Raw genomic sequence first — 14,276 nt, forward strand, 5'->3', positions numbered from 1 at the left:
AAGAAGATGCCTCTGGAGAAGATTGCATATGAGTCAATGGAATTCCACAGTGGAGTCTGGAAGTGAAGAACCTGCAAGCAGAGGGGACAGAGTTTATGCCACTCAGAGGTGACCAGGAGTCACCGAAACCCGAGGTCCATGGATGTTGGGAGGTTCTGAAGAGACGGTGGTGACCTTGTTGTTGCATCTGTGAAGACTAGGTGATGCTGAGGTAGACCAGGAGCTGTTCACGAGCTGTCCCACATCCAATGACAATGTTTAGGTGGTCGGTGTTTGGCAGGAGCACCAACAAGTCCTGATAGCCACAACTGGTATGGAAGACAAAAAGGATCAAGAATTGGGACCAGCAAGGTCCAAGGGACTCACCATTGCAGGATAGTAAGAGCAGCCCGAGCAACCGGGGGAGTCCACTGAAGATAAGAGAAGACCCTCAGGAGGACCCTCAGGCTGAAGGCACAGGAGTCGCTAGGACCTCTAGCAGCTAAACAAAGATGAGGCCCATGATACAAAGAATGCAGTGAGGATGTTGATCATCAAGGGATGAGTTGCTGGAGGCTGGAGCTTCTTTTGGCCCAAAGATCTCTGGAATGCAGAGCCAGCAAGCCTTGGCAACAGCAAGTTGACGAGGTGCACAGGGGTTTGGTACCAGCGTCCCCAATGAGGGATACAGCCCTTAAAATTGTGAAAAGAGAGTTCAGGCCTCTAGGAAGCTGCAGAACCACCACCTGTGCTGCTGGACCGCGGGCAGTCTGTAGGACGTCAGGCTCAGCACATCTGTCAGCTTTGTTGTGGTGCCTGCAGATGCAGGGGAGTGACTCATTTACTCCAAGGGCGATTTCTCCGGGTGCCCTTGATGCTCACAGGTCTGTTGAAGAACCTGGATGAAGCACAGACACAGAGGATGAAGAAGACTTGAAGAACAGCGAAACCAGGAGCAGCAGGAATTTTTCTTGATGCAGTCTCGGTTTCAGTCGCAGTCCAACAAAGTCCAAGTGTCCAGACGATTGAAGAGCATTGTAGTTTTAGGGTATGACAAATCTGAGGACCCACCCACAGGGAAGCCCTTAAGTATCCTAAAGTTAGAACAATACAGGCTCCCTCCCAGAGGAGAAACTGGACAGAAGGGAGGATACTTCCATGTCCTTTGCCCAGTATGTTGCCAGAGCAGGAACCAAGGGTTCCTGAACTGGTTCAAACTGACGTATGATAGGAGGACACTAAAAGTGCACTTCAAAGCAGTCTGGTGGCGCTGGTAAGCATCCCGGCCTCTGCCCAATGCACCAAGTGCTGTCTGGGAAGTGGTCACACCTCCCTGTCATAGGAAACCTATTATTCTACCTTCTCCTTCTCAAGCTTGGTGCAGCAACAGGAGGGCAGAATGGTGTCTATTGTCGCAGCAGCACTAGCTTGCTTGCAGACCCTGAAAGGCTGTTACCGGGAGTACTGGAGGGTCCCTTAAGGGGTCAAACATCCAACATGGAATTGGTGTTGAGGTATGATTCCAACATGTTTGATACCAAACATGACCGGGTTTGTTGTAGCCCCTATATAGTTAGGCACCTTGTAATGACTGATGTTCACTATAGGACTAAAAATGGCTGACCCCACTTACAAAACCTGAATAATTAACTCTGGGGTTTGTAGTGGTATCCTGCTCATTCAGGGGTACTCTCACACTTATACACAAGCACCCTTCCCTCAAGACTGAAGAGCCTGCCATCAGGGTGACTTATAGATTTAAAGTGCAGTGATTTCAGAGATAAGGACATGTTTATGGGTCTCACTGCAAACTAACCATTTTGGGGAAGATACTGGATCCTAAAGGGGTCATATTTGCTATTCTCACTCCAGTGTACACCAATTTGCACAAAGGTGTTAAGTTTACTATTCTCACGTCAAAATGATCCATTTTGGGGAAAGTGATGGACACTAAAGAGGTGACATTTACTCTTCCCACTCTAATCAAAACCAGTTTGGGGAAGTTGTTGGACTTAAATGGATCACATTTACCATTCACACTTCAATCTAAACCATTTTGGATAAGGAGATGGATAATAAAGGGTTCAAATTTACAATTCCCATCTGAACCATTTTAGAGAACGTGTTGGACTCTAATAGGGTCACATTTATTATTCTCGCTCCAAACTAAACCAATTTGGGGAAAGGTTATACATTAAAGGGTTCACATTTTCTATTCCCACTCTAATCTAAGCCATTTTTCTGAAGGTGTAGGACAATACGTGTGTCACATTTACTATTTCCACTCCAATCTAAACCATTTTGGGGAAGGTGTTTGACAATAAAGGGATCACATTTACTATTCCTATTCCAATGTAAACCATTTTGTGTAAAGTGTTGGGCACTAAAGGAGTAACATTTAGCACTCCCACTCCAATGTATATACGTTTGGGGAAGGTGTTGGTCACTGAAGGGGGTCACATGTACTATTCCCACCCTAAACTAAACCATTTTGGTGAAGGTATTTGGCACTAAAAAGGGCTCCCACGTACTGTTCCCAATCCAATCTTAACCATATTTTGGAAAGTGCTGGACACTAAATGGGTCATATTTACTATTCCCACTCCAAACTATACCAATTTGGGGAAGGTGTTGGATGTTAAAGGGGTAAAATGCACTATTCCCAATCAAATATTAACCATTTTTGGGAAGGTATTGGAAAGTAAAGGGATCACATTTACTATTCCCACTCCAATCTAAACCATTTTGGGGAGGGTGTTGGACATCAAAGGGGTCACATTTACTATTCCCAATCAAATCTAAACCATTTTTGGAAAGGTATTGGAAACTAAAGGGATCACATTTACTATTCCCACTCCAATCTAAATCATTTTGGGGAAGATGTTGGACAGTAAAGGGGGTTACATTTACTTTTCCCACTTCAATGTAAATGATTTTGTGGAAGGTGATAGACAATAAAGGGGTCACATTTACTATTCCTTCACCCATATAAACAATTTTGGGGAAAGTGTTGGAAACTAACACGGTCACAATTACTATTCTCACTCCAAACTAAACCATTTTGGGAAAGGTGATGGACAATACACAGGTCACATTTACTATTCACACTCCAATCTAAACCATTTGAGGAAAGTGTTGGACACTAAAGGGGTCACATTTACTATTCTCATTACAAACTAACCCATTGAGGGGAAAGTGTTGGGCACTAAAGGGGTCAAATTTACCACTCCTACTCTAAACTAAACCATTTTGGGTAAGGTACTGGACATTAAATGGATCACATTTACTATTCCCACTCTAATCTAACCCAATTTGGGGCAGGTATTGGACACTAAAAGGGGCATATTTACTATTCCAGCTCCAATCTAAAGCAATATGGGTAAGGTTCTGGATACTAAAGGGATAACATTTACTATTCCCACTCCGAAGAAAACTATTTTAGGGAAGGTGTTGGGCACTAAAGGGGTCACATTTACTATACCTAATCAAAACTGAACAATTTTGGGGAAGGTGTTGGACACTGAAGAGTAAACATGTACCACTCCACTTCAGAAGCAAATAGGAGTAGATAGTATACACTAAAAGAGTTATATACAAAATAAGTACTCCATAGTAAAACTTAATGGCCATTTATAAAACTCTATTTATCATGACCCCATTACATTAAATATTTTCTATTAAATAAAATGATATTAAATTATACATAATATTTGATGCAAAACTAAATGTAAATAAAAAATGAAACATAAATATATATAGAGCATTTTATAATTCCTAAATATATTTACATTGCATAAAAAAGTATGATTATATGTAGACACATTTATAAAATATAATAATTAGGCTTAAAATTAATCAAATATAATGCATTTTCCCAATTACTTGTTTTATACATGAATATAAATATGAAACCCTACTAACTGTAGTCTTGCACTGTGCCTTTCTTTTTAGCCTTTAGGGAGAACTGCACCCTTGAGACTCGGCGCCCTCCCCTTCTCTCGCTGTCATTGCGGGATAGAGGAAGGACTTTGCCGGCTTCCAGGACGCCCCTCCTGCGCTGACCGGCAGGTATTTAAACCACCGGATGCAAACGCGCAGCGAGGACAGTCCTAATTTACTGCTGTTGGCGACACCTGTTTTAAGATCACTTTTCTTTCTGTTTTCCGCATACTTGCACAATAAAAGAGTTTATACTCACTGGAACTTTGTTCCACATTTCCTTTTAACTGCAGTCTTGCGCCATGCCAGGGCAATACTCTATCCCTGTGACTTTCTTTTTAGCCTTTAGGGAGAACTGCACCCTTGAGACTCGGCGCCCTCCCCTCTCGCTGTCATTGCGGGATAGAGGAAGGACTTTGCCGGCTTCCAGGACGCCCCTCCTGCGCTGACCGGCAGGTATTCAAACCACCGGATGCAAACGCGAAGCGAGGACAGTCCTAATTTACTGCTGTTGGCGACACCTGTTTTAAGATCACTTTTCTTTCTGTGTTCCGCATACTTGCACAATAAAAGAGTTTATACTCACTGGAACTTTGTTCCACATTTCCTTTTAACTGCAGTCTTGCGCCATGCCAGGGCAATACTCTATCCCTGTGACTTTCTTTTTAGCCTTTAGGAAGAACTGCACCCTTGAGACTCGGCGCCCTCCCCTTCTCTCGCTGTCACTGCGGGATAGAGGAAGGACTTTGCCGGCTTCCAGGACGCCCCTCCCGCGCTGACCGGCAGGTATTTAAACCACCGGATGCAAACGCGCAGCGAGGACAGTCCTAATTTACTGCTGTTGGCGACGCCTGTTTTAAGATCACTTTTCTTTCTGTGTTGCGCATACTTGCACAATAAAAGATTTTATACTCACTGGAACTTTGTTCCCCATTTCCTTTTAACTGCAGTCTTGCGCCGTGCCAGGGCAATACTCTATCCCTGTGACTTTCTTTTTAGCGTTTAGGGAGAACTGCACCCTTGAGACTCGGCGCCCTCCCCTTCTCTCGCTGTCATTGCGGGATAGAAAAAGGACTTTGCCGGCTTTCAGGACGCCCCCTCCGCGCTGACTGGCAGGTATTTAAATCACCGGATGCAAACGCACAGCGTGCGCGCGCAGCGGGGGCGCCGATGGCGCGCCAGAGGCAAGCCTGTCTGCGCCTGTCAGCACTCTTCAGCGCCCTGCGGCCAGAAACTCTGCCCTAGATGTGGCAGAAACTCGCTGCCCTGTCTCATACTCTGCCGAGGAGCTGCGCAGGATGGGAGGCAACCCCCCCATTTGTCCGCTCCTTGACTTATCAGCTAAAGTCCCGGCGATATGCCCCCACTGTCACCTTGCTCTTAGCCATGAAACGAAGTATGTAGCGCCATCAATTCAATCCTACAAGTTTTGGAGCATTAACTGCCGCTCATTGTCAAAAAACAAAGATCACATTTTCGACCTCCTTACTTCCGCCCAGCCAGATGCTCTGTTCTTAACAGAAACCTGGCTTCATGCAAGTTCTGGGCCGGATGTGGCCAGTGCCTTACCCCCCGGCTATGTTATTGTTAGACAAGACAGAGGCACTGGGAAAGGTGGAGGGATAGCGATCGTTTTTAAGGCTATCCATTCCTGTCACTTAGAAGCTCTCCCTTTTCCTGACTGCGAAGCCGCTCTGTTCAAATTAGCGGTGTCCCCTCAATTAACACGATCAGGTATGTTGATTTATCGCCCCCCCAACAAACCTACCCAGTGGCTATCCACAATTTCAGAGCTAGCAGCCCCATTCGCTCTGAAGTCAGCCAATTTCACTATTTTGGGGGATTTGAACCTTCATTTAGAAGACACCCAAAACAGCGTTAGCGCATTGCTTCTATCTGACTGCGAGGCCATCAACTTAATACTTTGCAATCAAGGCCCAACCCACCAGGCTGGACACTTACTTGGCCCCATCATTTGTAATATCTCGTTCGACTGTAGCGTCCCCGCTCTCCCCCTTGACTGGCCAGACCACTTTGCTATTCATTTCAGCTTGGCTGTTGAGAGTGCCACGAAAGCGACTCTTTCCGACGCTTTGGGTAGCTACAGGGCCTGGGCCAAGCTGAACATTCCCGCGTTTAACGCCTCACTATCGGCTAGCCACCCTGACACCAAGCTGAAGTGCACTTCTTTGAATCAGGAAGTTTTGCACTGGCTACCCTCTAACATTAACCGTCATCTGCCACTATGCTTCAGACGTCCCATCACACATCTCCCTCCAGCCCCGTGGTTTACAGACGCCCTGAAAAAACTGAAGTCCAAATGTAAACATCAGGAGAGAACCTGGAGGAAAACATACTCCCCAAGTGATAAACTGAAATATCGCTCAACGCTCAGACAGTACCATCGAGCCTGTAGAAAGGCAAAAGCCCTATATGTTTCATCAATAGTGCTACTAGCCAGCCGAAAGCCCTCTTTTCAATGGTGAAGAAGCTGGTGGGCTCAAATACCTCCCCTACCCCCCCGGTTTTGGGGGAAATTCAATGTAACACAATCGCTGACTTTTTTATATCTAAAGTCGATACAATCTATAACTCCCTTTTGTCCGCCCCCACCGGGATACCTCAGGATCCTCCCATTTCGGGAACACATGGATCTCCATTATTTAGGACACAGGTTATGGAGTGGCCCCAGTTAGATCAGAGCACGCTTCGAGATTGTATGGCCAAGGTAAACTCAGGCTCTCCCTTGGATCCAATCCCTATCGACATTCTTTGACAGCTATCGCCTGATCTACTTTTGGTCATTCAAGAGCTCCTTAATTCCTCATTACGGGAATCTATTGTCCCGGATGAATGGAAAAGAGCCATGGTGGTTCCATTTCTGAAAAAACCCGGCGCAGATCCTAAGACGTTTTCTAACTACCGCCCCATCTCTTTGTTGCCAATGTACTCAAAGATCTTGGAGAGGCACATTAACACACATTTAACCTCCCACGTGTAGATTACAGGATTTTTGCATCCGTCCCAATCTGGGTTCCGCACCCATTTCTCCACGGAGACCACTCTTCAGGGGGTTACCGAGAGCATACGCTCTCGCCTCGATCAGGGCGAAACCTCTGCGCTTATACTTTTAGACTTAAGCGCCGCATTTGATACGGTTTCGCACCTTGTCCTCTTGAACGCACTAAAGGCGGCTGGGGTGACTGGCTCTGTGCTGGCCTGACTGTCCTCTTTCTTGAGTAGCCGATCATTTCAGGTTGCTTCCTCTAACTCCTCTTCCTATGTCCGTTCGTCTGCGCATGGGGTACCCCAAGGGTCCTCACTGAGCCCTATGCTCTTTAACATTTATGTGAGACCCCTGGCAACCATCGTGGAAGACGCTGGACTCTCCCTTTACTCCTACGCAGACAACACTCAAATTATCTTCTCCCTTTCCTCGACTGAGCCTAGTGCTCCTTCTGCTCTCAAACAGGGACTCAGCCGAGTGGCAGAGTGGATGCAGGCGAATCTCCTGAAATTGAACGGCGATAAGACGGAGCTGGTCATCTTGGGCAAGCATAAACATCTCTGGGGCCCCCAACATTGGGCTCTGGAAATGGGCCCGTTACCCCTGCATGTTGCGCAGGTGCGAAACCTTGGCTTTGTTTTGGACGATTCACTCTCTATGCGGCACCAAGTGGTTAGAGTGGCAGCCACCTGTTTCTCCATCTTAGGGTGGCTCCAGAAAATCCTATGGATGCTCCCGGACTCGACAAGGCGCACTGTAGTCCAGGCTTTGGTCACCTCTCGCCTGGACTACGGTAATGTGCTTTACCTTGGACCTACCGTGGAAATCCAAAGGAAATTCCAGCTTGTCCAAAACTCAGCCGCACGCCTTCTTTGTAATGTCCCCTGAAGATCCTCTATTTCCCCTTATCTAAAAGACTTACACTGGCTTTGTATCTAAAGCTGAGTTAAATTTAAGGCCCTTTGCTTCATGCACAAGATCAAGCAGGGGTCTTCTCCGGCGTACCTCCAGTATCTGGTCCAACAATGCTCTCCACCTCGCCTCCTAAGATCTTCATCCCAAGGGAATTTTCGGATTCCACGTTTTAAACTGACGAGAATGGGCGGACGCTCCTTCTCTTGTCTGGCTCCTAAACTGTGGAACTCTCTCCCTGTCGTGCTGAAACTCGAACCATCTTGGATGAAATTTCTAAGAGATCTCAAAACTTGGCTCTTCCCTCAGTGATAGTTGTTGGGCTTTCAGTGCCACCTCAAGCGGCGCCGGGAGACCCCATGTGGGTAGCTGTGTGCCTTATAAGTCTAACTACAAATACAAATACAAATACATAACAAGGACATTTCCCAGACGATATAGCAAGCCAGAAATACCTGTTAAAGACAAAGCTGGGAAGACAATCATGGGTAATAACGGCCAACAACAAAGATGGATGGATGAGAGGCATGGACTGCTGAATCAGCCAATGCCTTAGTCTCCACAAGACATACAGCCAGCTGACAAGGACTTGCCAATCGACTGCAGCAGCCCAACCAAGGAACAAATTTGGCAAGCCATCAAACATCTCAAAAATGGGAAGCCAGTCAGACACGACAACATTCCTGAAGAGGCACTGAAGGCAGACAATGAAACATTACTAAATATGCTCTACTCCATGTTTGGAAATATCTGGGAAGAGGAAAAGGTGCTTTCTACAGGAAGGAGGGATTCCTCATCAACATCCTGAGGAAAAGTGTTCTTCTGATCGGCATCATTTGTACCGGGGCTCCATTGCTTTTTCATTGCCATCTCGTGTCAAACACTTCCACATGACCCACCTGGTCATTTCTGCTGATGCCTGGGGAAATTCTAACTGACACGACAAAAACCATCTTGCAGCCTGCATTTCTGCCCAGGAACTGTCGCACCCCCCCCCCCTGTTCTTTGCAGTTCAACTGAAAGTCACGAGACATTCACACCCTGGGTAGATGATTTATTTTCCATCTCTTGCTCCCAGCCTGGTAAACATCTTTGACCCCGTGATTAGGTTATCTGGACAATGGTCTGACTGCTGGCCCTTGATCAGGGTGATTAAACAATGACTTGAAAGACCAGGCTTTGATCAAGGCTATTGAACAATGACCTGAAAGACTGAGCCTTGATCAAAGCCGAGTGAACAATGATTTGTGTACCAAGCCGTGACCAGGTCACCATCTACAAACATCGCCTGGATCTGGTTATCAACTGCAAACCCTGCCCTGATTAAACAATGAACTAACAGCCAAAAGACTGGGATAAAAAAGTATTAAAGGCTTGTAAGCTGCAGAGTGAAGCAGCAGCCTCCTCTGTCTTGTCTCTGACTAGCTTGGGACTCTGTTCCATAGCCCGGGCTATTGAATAATTCTGGGTTCCTCCTGCAGACGAAGGCTCCTGTGTTTCCTTATACTAAGTATGGAAGGTATGGAAGACTTGGGCGGTTCCCCCGCCGCCGAGACCCAGTAAGTGGGTTTAAACCGGTTCTTTAATCCCAATGAAAGGTTACCTAAGAAACTGAGCAAACTACACAGTGATAACTCTTCTATCAACCTTAGGCAAAGTGTTCGACAGAGTCATCCTGAACAGAATGAAGGAACATGTTGATGCTCAGTTGCGAGATCAGCAAGCTGGGTTCCACAAAGGTAGATCCTGAACATACCAAATTCCAACATAATGCATCATCTTTGAGCAGTCAATGGAATAGAACTCCCCTAACTTCATCGACTATGAGAAGGCATTTGACAGCATGTACAGAGAGACCATTTGGAATACTCCTTTGCTACTATGGTGTGCCAGGTAGACTCATAGGAATAATCAAGAACTCTTATGAAATAATTACCTGAAAAATAGTCTATGGAGGACATGGTTGTTTGCTCTGGCCTTTTTCCTTCCTGGTGGACATAGACTGAATCATGAAGACATCCACAGCAAGAGAAGAAATAGGATCGAGTAGGCACCTGGGAGGCGGATCTATCCTCTCGACTTTGCAGACGATATGGCCCTACTCTTCCATACTCATCTGCAGAGGCAATAGAAGTAGGAGTGGGAGGAGTTCATGGAGATCCACTCTGCAGAACTCCTAAAGTGACCAAAAAACTCTACAGCGCTAGGCTCAGTTTTGCTAGTGGTGGAGTGCATTAGTTTGAGCCAGTCTCTCTGATTTTTAGAACAAAGTGTTTGTCTTGTGCTGGAAAGTCAGCATGCATTGTACCATGCAGCTGTTTCTTTCTGTTGCTGCTTCTCTCTGCAGCTTGAGTAGATTTTCGACGAATCAATGGTTTTTCACAACGAGCAGTCGGGCCATCCGTGACCATCTGTGTTGAGAAATCACACTGGGAAGTGATTGCCGAGCACGAGCAAGGAAAAACTCCACTCGTTCGGAACTACGAGTGCTCCGTAGACGGAGCGAGGTTCATCGCTCTGGCCTAAAAGGAAGACAGACAAGGTGGCATCTACATAAACACAACTTGGCCTCAACATTCACAGGGGGAAAACCAAGATCTCATCCTGTAGGCTTGCACTGCCTGCACAACTGCAGTCACATTTGCAGGCGATACACTGGAAGACATTGAGGTCTTCACCTACCTGGGCAGTGTCATAGACAAGTAGGGTGGCACAGAAGCCAACGTCAAGGCAAGAATCTGCAAAGCAAGAACTGCCATAATTCATCTAAAGTAGATCTTGAGGTCCAAGGGCCAAACATTGCCAACCAAGATCAGGATTTTTAACAGAAACATTAAATAGGTGCTTCTGTATGGGGCAGAAATTTGGAGGACAACAGTGACCACCACCAACAAAGTCCAGCACCTGCCTGAGGAAAATCCTCCAAATCCACTAGCCAATTGACATCAGCAACAACAACCTTTGGCAGCAGACCTTCCTACTCCCTACTCATGAAGATATCATGGAAATATGCTGGGGCTAGATAGGTCACACCCTCCGCAAGCCTGTATCAAACACCAGCTGGCAAGGCCTTACCTGGAACCCTCAAGGGAAAAGAAAAAGAGGAAGTCCAAGGAACACCTGGCGCCTGGCACCGAGCCCTCGAGGCTGACTTCAAGGAGGTGATTTACACCTGGAGTAATGTTGAACCGTAAACGAAAATCCCTCGAGACGCCAATTTGTGTTGCCATGCTCTCGGCAACTTGACGAAGGCCCGTCTTCCATGTACCCGTTGAATCTTGCACAAACCCTTGTTCCCCTATGTGTTCAAACCAATTCCCAGAAACTGCCTGTGTGCTACACCACCCCCAATGGTGTCAAAAGACTTAGCCACGTCCTGTGCATCGTTGGTGACTCAGACAGTCACGAACCAACTGCCCCGTGACCACAACGAGGAAGGGGAAACAAGGCCGATGCCTCATGATCACGCCGGATGAAGCAAGGTAGCACAAAGCCGTGCCACATGATGACGCCAAATGGAGCAATGTAGCACGAGGCCATGTCACTTGATCACGCTGGTTGGACAAGATAGCACGAGGCTGAGGACATTGTGTATGCAGGGACGGATGTCCCCCGGCACGATCACACCATGCGAGGCTGACGAAGCACATGTCAAAAGAAGAACTTGAAAGCAGAACTTGCATTTTGTAAATGGGCGTAGCTAGTGCTATAAATATGTGTAATGCTGTGGAGTAAAGCAGCAGTCTCCGTAGAATTGTCTTTGTACCATTTTGGGACCTCTGTCCTTAGCTCGAGCTAATAAATTACTTGCTTCCCTCCACGGCTGGTTGTCCTGGTCTCTTTGGTAATGTATGATTGATGCAAGAAGGACCCGTAGATTTAAGGCGTCTCCCTGCGCCACTGGCTTTGACTCTCCTAGTGGAGGAGGGTCTTTGAAAAGTCGGTTCTACAGTAAGACTGAAAGAAACGTCCAGGATAGAGGTGTCTGGACAGTCCTGGGTGATTCCCTATACCCCAATTATCAGTTAGTAAGAACGTAGTAAAAATACTTATAACATTAAAATGTAATTACATCTGTTTTTTCAATGTATAAATGCATTTAAATTAATAATTTGTTTTAAATACTTCACACATTTTATAAATAAAAGCAATAATTTACAAAATAATTCACTGGTAGTAAATAGCATAGTGGGTAGCAGGCTGGATTACTGTAACTCGCTGTATCTGGGGGCCCGCTTTATATTCTACAAGGGCTCCAGAGAATCCAGTCTGCAGCAGCAAAACTTGCCCTTGGTTGACAACGCCGTTCCTCAAAAACAATGGCCTTGAGGGCGCTGCACTGGCTACCTGTGATGGAACGTATTCGCTTCAAGTCCCTGTGCCTGGTCTTCAAAGCGATACATGATCTAGGGCCAGTCCCTTTGCAGGAAAGGTTCTTTAGGTATCAACCCTCCAGGCAGCTGCAATCATCTAGTGCCTCACTACTTACGGTGCCTAAGTTCAAACGGGCCAGGTTAGGAGGTAGAGCATTTAGTGTAGCTGGCGCCCAGCTGTGGAATGGACTTCCCCAGAGCCTTAGACAGATCCGCGCCTTGCTAGAATTTCGCAGGAACCTGAAAACTTGGCTTTTTCCCAAAGCCTAGTAGGAATTTTCTTTATAGGTTAGGGCTGATGTGTTCTATTTAATTGTGATTCAGTTCTTAGTCGGAAGTGCCAGGATACCCGTGGGGTGACAGTAAGCGCTATATAAGTTTTAAATCAATCAATCAGTGCTATTAGCTCTCCAGTGCCTTCCACGAGGATATAATAACCAAAATTATTTAAGAAATTAATAAGTGCATGACTTTAAATCTATATTATTTCCTTTCACATTCAGTGAAAAACATAAATAGGAAAAATAAATAGAAAAGATGTGGTATTACTCGGATTGCGTGCAAAACCACAGAGGTCAATAGGGTAACCTTATCATAACATTTGAGACACAACATCTGATTAGAGTTGCAAATCACATACCACTACTCAGTCAAATTTTAATAATAGATAAGCAAATCCTTTACTGATCCAATATTGAGTTATCATCTAACCCAAATTATAGTATTTATCTTTGATGATTTCAGTTAATCATTTCTGGTAATACAGGGCGGTGGTATGTGAAAATACATTTAAAAGGTAAACTAGTTGTACTGAACATTTATCAAGGTGTATTGCCAGATTAATGTTTGTGTTGGATGCTGCTTCAAGTTCTGTAGGAAGTGCTGAACACTGAAGGAAAATCCTGCATTGGGAATTTTTTGTCTTTCACAGAAGTATTATAATGGACTAAATCCATCTCTGTGGATTCTCCTCCAGATTTAGCACTTCCTTTAGAAAAAGGAATATTTTCAGTCCACATAACTCTTAATAACAAGTCTGTAAATTCCTATGTAATATCCTCATACAGTCTTAGGTTTCCATTCTAATCCAAGTGATAAAACTGTCACCACTAGTATTGTATTGAAACTCCTGGTAACTCCACAGGCCTAGATGTAGAGCCCGATTGACAGGTATTGTATTGAGGCAGTGTGTTTTGTGTTTTGATGTCCCCTCCTTTCAACCCTCCTTAAATTTTCCTAAACCTCTAAATTTAGTATTAACTATTCCTATGTTCCCACTACTTCCCCTGGTCCCTCACAGTTTCTACTAAAATATATACCTTTGTGTGCAGAGATCTCCGCCACCAGGGAGGAGATCACTGCACAGAAAATATAGGGGAGAAGAAGGTGACGATCTGCACCAGTAGGTTTGTGAATTTTGTAATACTACCGGAGCACAAATGTGCATACTCCAAAATTCCTTTTGTGATTTGGGCTGGAGGTGCATGTTGCAACATCTCTATGTGATTGACACCATATTTGTACCCGTGTCTGCAATATAACTGCAAGTGACATGAGTGCATGTTTTTTTTTTCATACAATTTTAGCTTATGTGGTCATTTTGATTGTGCCAAACAGATGGCAGTCATCCCAATAATGCACTGCCTTCTTTTTTTTTATTTCTGTAATTTTTTATTGAAGATTATATTTACATGGAGCATTACATATACATGGGAAGAAGAAAAAAAAAACGCCCGGGGGGGGGGTGGCTTTCAGTCATCTTGGGGTTAGTTCATTCGATCGCATTTCCCCTCGTTGTTGGTCCGTTTGGTTTCCTCCGTCCCCCCTCATTCTCGATGATTGTCTCTGTTTCATCCCCATCCCCACCCGTAGCAGAAAAAGAGAGAGAGAGTGGGAGAGTGAGAAGCGTAGGATCGTTTACAGGTCTTGTGGTGTTTCTACTACCGGATGAGCGATATGCAAGTGGTGATTGTCGGGTTATGTACCTGGCTGTGCTGTCTATGGGGGTTTGTGCAAGGAAAGGTAGTTGTCTAGAGACTCCCACATGTTTGACTGTCTGTGCGTCT

The sequence above is a fragment of the Lissotriton helveticus genome, chromosome 2_1 (genome assembly GCF_964261635.1).
Source record: "Lissotriton helveticus chromosome 2_1, aLisHel1.1, whole genome shotgun sequence".
Classification (NCBI taxonomy): Eukaryota; Metazoa; Chordata; class Amphibia; order Caudata; family Salamandridae; genus Lissotriton; species Lissotriton helveticus.